Source organism: Triticum urartu, chromosome 1 (assembly GCF_003073215.2).
Source record: "Triticum urartu cultivar G1812 chromosome 1, Tu2.1, whole genome shotgun sequence".
Taxonomy (NCBI): Eukaryota; Viridiplantae; Streptophyta; class Magnoliopsida; order Poales; family Poaceae; genus Triticum; species Triticum urartu.
This window is the reverse complement of record NC_053022.1, coordinates 227,836,618-227,844,034: the sequence shown is the minus strand read 5'-3', so window position 1 is coordinate 227,844,034 and position 7,417 is coordinate 227,836,618.

Below are 7,417 nucleotides of genomic sequence, written 5' to 3'. Positions count from 1 at the left end.
GAGATTCAAATATTGTTCATAGATAATCTTGATCAACCCACAATTCATCGGATCTCAACAAACACACCGCAAAAAGAGTTACATCGAATACATCTCCAAGAAGATCGAGGAGAACATTGTATTAAGATCCAAAGATAGAGAAGAAGCCATCTAGATAATAACTATGGACCCGAAGGTCTAAGGTAAAATACTCACACATCATTGGAGGGGCCATGGAGTTGATGTAGAGGCCCTCCGTGATCGATGCCCCCTCCGGCGGAGCGCCGGAAAAGGCCCCAAGATGGGATCTCACAGGTATAGAAAGTTGCGGCGGTGGAAATAGGGTTTCATGGTGCTCCTGGATGTTTTCAGAGTATATGAGTATATATGGGCGAAGGAAGTCGGTCAGGAGAGCCACGAGGGGCCCACGAGGGTGGGGGGCACGCCCAGGGGGGTAGGCGCGCCTCCTTGCCTGGTGGCCTCCTCGGTTGTCTCTTGACGTCCACTCCAAGTCCTCTGGATCACGTTTGTTCCAAAAATCATGCTCCCGAAGGTTTCATTCCGTTTGGACTCCGTTTGGTATTCCTTTTCTGTGCAACACTGAAATAGGCAAAAAAACAGCAATTTGCACTGGGCGCTGGGTTAATAGGTTAGTCCCAAAAATAATATAAAAGTGTATAATAAAGCCCATTAACCATCCAAAACATAATATATAATAGCATGGAACAATAAAAAATTATAGATACGTTGGAGACGTATCAATCCATTCCACCAAGGCCACCAGACAAGCTCACCTAGCACAAGAGCACCTCTCCTCAGGAGGTTGTTCTTCCCTTGTAACTGTTCATCCTCAGCCCAAGAGGCAATCCACCACACCACACTGGAGTAGGGTATTACACCACATCGGTGGCCTGAACCAGTATAAATCTTGTGTCCCTTTGTTCTGCGGGTTCGACGCGCTAAGCCTTGAGATTGCGGTGAGGGCGAGAGCTAGAGGGGGAGAGATCTTCGTGCGCACCCCAGTGTTCGAACCTCAAGGGTTTTGCCGGAACCCGAAATCCGACATTTGGCGCGCCAGGTAGGGGTGCGCTGAAGCTTTCCTTCCGCTGATTTGCGTCCCATCGCTCCACCGCATCCATGTCGGACGCACGTCGAGCCCACGCCGAGCACCTGGCTGCCCTCACCGCCCGTGTCGCTCAGATAGCCCCTGTCGGTGGGCCTCCTCGTTGTTCTCCGTCTCCTGTTGCCAACGCCTCTACCGGCCTAGTAGCAAACGAGTAGCAAGCGCCCCACTGCACCCCTCCGTGCGGCGGGACGGCCCCACCGCCACACCGTCACTGACTCCGGCCGGCTCATCGTCTCACGCACGCCGTGCACCCACAGACGCGCAGGCTGCGCAGCTCATGGCACGCGAGCTCTTGCGTTACTGCCCGGTCGACGACCTCTATGAGAACTTGTTGGACCGCATCACCGAGCTTGTTAGGGCCACTGGAGGCTCTCCTGCACCATCCCTCTCGCTGCGTCGCCCACCTCCAGCTGCGGGCGATGTAGCTCATGGAGCGCCTCCGCCTCCTCTGCATCAAGACAGAGCCCTCATGCCGAGATGCGCAGCTCACGGAGCGCCTCCGCCTCCTCCGCGTCAAGACGGTGTCCTTGCCCCAAGACACGCGGTCCCGCAGCGTGATCTACCATGCCTTGTGCCCGCGCATGAAGAAGGAAGCTGCCAAGAGGTTCCCCGGCCGCAACAAAACGCTCCAGCGCTCCTAGTGCCATGACAAGACCGCGTGCCGCCTGTGGCGGCGGTGTGCGGACATCAAGGGAAGGCTCCGCCCCTGCAGAGGGCCCCGATATCCACCGCAGGCTGCCGCGCCCTCGTTCTCGAGCTGCGTAGCGTCGTCTGGCTAGGCAAGTTCAAGCCAGACCTGCCTCCTCGCTACGACGGCACCCCCGATCCCGCGGAGTTCCTGCAGCTCTACGAGCTGAGCATCGACGCGGCCTGATAACCCACAAGTATAGGGGATCGCAACAACTTTCGTGGGTAGAGTATTCAACCCAAATTTATTGATTCGACACAAGGGGAGCCAAAGAATATTCTCAAGTATTAGCAGTTGAGTTGTCAATTCAACCACACCTGGAAAATTAGTATCTGCGGCAAAGTGTTTAGTAGCAAAGTAATATGATAGTGATGGTAACGGTAACAAAAGAGTAATGAAAGAAAAGTGATATTTTTGGTATTATGTAGTGATTGTAACAATAGCAACGGGAAAGTAAATAAGCGTAAACTAGTATATGGAAAGCTTGTAGGCATTGGATCAATGATGGATAATTATGCCGGATGCGGTTCATCATGTAACAGTCATAACATAGGGTGACACAGAACTAGCTCCAATTCGTCAATGTAATGTAGGCATGTATTCCGAATATAGTCATACGTGCTCATGGAAAAGAACTTGCATGACATCTTTTGTCCTACCCTCCCGTGGTAGCGGGGTCCTAATGGAAACTAAGGGATATTAAGGCCTCCTTTTTAATAGAGAACTGGAACAAAGCATTAGGACATAGTGAATACATGAACTCCTCAAACTACGGTCATCACCGGTAAGTATCCTGGTTATTGTCACTTCGGGGTTAACGTATCATAACACATAATAGGTGACTATAGACTTGCAAGATAGGATCAAGAACTCTCATATATTGATGAAAACATAATAGGTTCAGATCTGAAATCATGGCACTCGGGCCCTAGTGACAAGCATTAAGCATAGCAAAGTCATAGCAACATCAATCTCAGAACATAGTGGATACTAGGGATCAAACCCTAACAAAACTAACTCGATTACATGATAAATCTCATCCAACCCATCACCGTCCAGCAAGCCAACGATGGAATTACTCACGCACAGCGGTGAGCATCATGAAATTGGTGATGGAGGATGGTTGATGATGACGACGGCGACGAATCCCCTTCTCCGGAGCCCCGAACGGACTCCAGATCAGCCCTCCCGAGAGGTTTTAGGGCTTGGCGGCGGCTGCGTGTCGTAAAATGCGATGATTTCTTCTCTCCTATTTTTTCTCCCCGAAAGCAGTTATATAGAGTTGGAGTTGGAGTCAGGAGGTCTCCAGGGGGCCCACGAGGTAGGGGGCGCGCCCTAGGGGGGGCGCCCCCCATCCTCGTGGCAAGGGTGTGGGCCCCCTGGTCTTCATCTTTGGCGAGGAATTTTTATTATTTATTGTAAGATATTCCATGGAGTTTTAGGTCATTCCGTGGCAAGGGTGTGGGCCCCCTGCACATAAAACAACATCATGGCAATTCTGCTGAAAACAGCGTCAGTCCGGGTTAGTTCCATTGAAATCATACAAGTTAGAGTCCAAAACAAGGGCAAAAGTGTTTGGAAAACTAGATACGACGGAGACGTATCAACTCCCCCAAGCTTAAACCCTTGCTTGTCCTCAAGCAATTCAATTGACAAACTGAAAGAAATAAAGAAAAACTTTTACAAACTCTATTTGCTCTTATTGTTATAAATATGTCAAGCTAGCATTCAAGTTTTCAGCAAAGATTATAACTAACCACATTTGCAATAATCCTCAGGTCTCATGATTACCCATATCAATAGCATAATCAACTAGCAAGCCATAATAATAAATCTCGGATGACAACACTTTGTCAAAACAATCATAATATGATATAACAAGATGGTATCTCGCTAGCCCTTTCTGAGACCGCAAAACATAAAAGCAGAGCACCTTTAAAGATCAAGGACTGACTAGACATTGTAATTCATGGTAAAAGAGATCCAATCATAGTCACACCCAATGTAAACTAACAATAATGAATGCAAATGACAGCGGTGCTCTCCAACTGGTGCTTTTTAATAATAGGGTGATGACTCAACATAAAAGTAAATAGCTAGGCCCTTCGCGGAGGGAAGCAGTGATTTTAGAGGTGTCAGAGCTCGGTTTTGAAATAGAGGTGAATAACATTTTGAGCGGTATACTTTCATTGTCAACATAACAACCAAGAGATAGCGATATCTTCCATGCTACACACATTATAGGCGGTTCCCAGACAGAATGGTAAAGTTTATACTCCCCTCCACCAACAAACATCAATCCATGGCTTGCTCGAAACAACGAGTGCCTCCAACATACATCAGGTCCCAAGGGGAGTTTTGTTTTGCAATTATTTTGATTTAGTTTTCATAAAGCATGGGACTGGGCATCCCGGTGACCAGCCATTTTCTCGTGAGTGAGGAGCGGAGTCCACTCCTCTTGAGAATAACCCGCCTATCATGGAAGATACAGACAACTCTAGTTGATACATGAGATATTCGAGCATACAAACCATGATGATTATTTGAAGGTTTAGAGTTTGGCACATACAAATTTACTTGGAAAGGCAGGTAGATACCGCATATAGGAAGGTATAGTGGACTCATCTGGAATAACTTTGGGGTTTAAGGGGTTGGACGCACAAGCAGTATTCCCGCTTAGTACAAGTGAAGGCTGGCAAAAGACTGGGAAGCGACCAACTAGAGAGCGACAACAGCCATGTACATGCATTAAAATTAGTAAACATTGGATGCAAGAATGAGTAGGATATAATCCACCATGAACATAAATATCGTGAAGGCTATGTTGATTTGTTTCAACTACATGCCTGAACATGTGCCAAGTCAAGTCACTTAAATCATTCATAGGAGGATACCACCCTATCATACCACATCATAACCATTTAATAACATGTTGGCACCCAAGGTAAACCATTATAACTCATAGCTAATCAAGCATGGCACAAGCAACTATGATCTCTAATTGTCATTGCAAACATGTTTATTCATAACAAGCTGAATCAAGAACGATGAACTCATCATATTTACAAAAACAAAAGAGGTCGAGTTCGTACCAGCTTTTCTCATCTCAGTCAGTCCATCATATATCATCATAATTGCCTTTCACTTGCACGAGCGAACGATGTGAATAATAATAAGAGTGCACGTGCATTGGACTAAGCTGGAACCTGCGAGCATTTAATAAAATGGAGAAGACAAAGCAATATGGGCTCTTGGTTAAATCAACAATAAAGCATATAAGATCCATTTCAACAATTTAATCATGGTCTTCTCCTACTGACCCCCAAAGAAAAGAAATAAAACTATTTACACAAAAAAGCTCCCAACAAGCAAAATAAGAACGAGAAATCTTTTTGGGTTTTCTTTTTAATTACTACTACAAGCATGGAAAGTAAATTAGTTAAAAGCTACAATTATTTTTTTGGTTTTTTCTTAAGGTTTATTAAACACACAAGAAGAAAGCATAAAAGGAAATAAACTAGCATGGATGATACAATGAAAAAGTATGAGCACCGACATCTAGCAATGAGTGTGTGTGAACATAAATGTAACGTCGATGAGAAATATGTACTCCCCCAAGCTTAGGCTTTTGGCCTAAGTTGGTCTATGGCCACGGCTGGCCTGGCTGATATCCATAATAATAGTTGGGGTCGTACTGCGATGAGGAAGAAGAAGGCTCCGATTGCCACTGGCTGGCAATCATCTCCAGATCCCACTGATAGTTAGACTGACGTGAAGGATCAAATTGTGGTTCCGATTCTGGCTCCTCGGTTGGTGCAGGGTTCTAGTAGCCGTGGATAGCCGTCAATGGAACAAGGTACGTGCCTATAGTGAAATCAAACAAAGAAGGAGCAGGCAAGGTAATAGTCTCAGGATGATGTTTATTAAAGAACAATTGATATTTAAGCTCTGCTGCCCTATTCTTAACAATAAAATCATGTGCCACCATACTTTTATAATCTAAATAAACACGAGGCAGCACTTTTTCTTCCTTCTCAGCATGCCTAATAGGTATGTTAAAATGTGCAGCTAGGCGTGTAGCATAGATGCCTCCAAAGATGGGACCCTTACTACAGTTCATACTTAACCGTCTAGCAATAATGCCACCCATACTAAAAGTGTTATCACTGTATAAACCTTGGAGCAAAATAATAATATCAGGGATACTAAGGTTTCCACAGTTTCCGTGACCAATTAAGCAACGACTAGCAAATAATGCAAAGTAACGTAAGACAGGAAAATGTATGCTAGTGATTCGTGCATCGGAAACCTTCCTAGTTTCCCCTACAGTGATAGTATTAATAAATCCCTCCACATCATCACGATGTGGTTCTTCTGTCTTGCCCTCAAAAGGGACTAAACAAATCCGACAAAAATCATAGAGTGACATCTCCTTATGCTCATCATATAAATGAAACTCCACCGTAGGTGGTGAGTTCCTAGAATGAAAATGAAAGTTTTTCACAAAGGTATTTGTGAGTAAGAGATACTGATCGCATTGGTCGTGGAGGAAAGAGGTGAGGCCTGCATTATGAGCCAACTCATGAAAATCTTCATAAATCCCGACTCCTCTTAAGAAATCCTCGGAAGGCCATTCACACGCCCGAACCTCCGCGGTGCGCGGCAAATTCTACTTAGGCTTCGGTGCCTTTTCCTTTGAGCTTTGGCTCGATGAGCCCCTCAATAATCTCCTCATCATTTTCTGAAAAATTCTGAAATGTTTAGTAACTTCAAAATAAAAGTAAACCAAACTCAATAATATTGATAGCAACTACTCCTACAAGTGCCTAGAGCCTATATCATGCATCAAGACTACTTTTGACCATATAAATTTGACATGCAAGCTCAAGAATAGGGTCACCTAAGCAGCAAAAATTTGCAATGAATAAAGCACTAGAACAAAAACTAATTGGACCAATGGAGGACTCACATACCAAGGAACAATCTCCCCAAGCAGTTTTGTAAGAGGTGCTTTGAGCAAGGAGATCAAAAATGGCAGCAAAGAGGGCTGGAACTCGTGCTTGAGTTGGTTTTTTGTGTTTCTGGGAGGAAGAAGAAGAGGATGGGTGCAGGAATAAGTGGAGGAGGGCCACCGTGGGCCCATGAGGTAGGGGGTGCGCCCTCCACCCTCGTGGCAAGGTGATTGGCCCCCCTGGTGTGTTCTTTGTTCCATAAATCCTCAAATATTCTATAAAAAATCATATTTAATTTTCAAGGCATTTGGAGAACTTTTATTTTTGAGGTATTTTTATATCGCACAGATAATCAGATAATAGACATAAAATTATTTATTTTTACTTTATTTAATATAAATAACAGATAGTAAAAGTGGGGTACAGAAGGTTGTGCTTCAAGTTTCATCCATCTCATGCTCGTCAAAAGGAATCCACTAACAAGGTTCATCAAGTCTTGTTAACAAACTCATTCTGATTAACATGAAACTAGAGAAATTTTGAATAACAGTAGGTTACCTCAACGGGGATATCACATCCCCAATAATAAGTATATCATATTTCTTCTTGATAGTAGGAAGAGGAAATTCAAAACCTCCAAATATAATCGATGGAATTTTTCTGATAGAATTG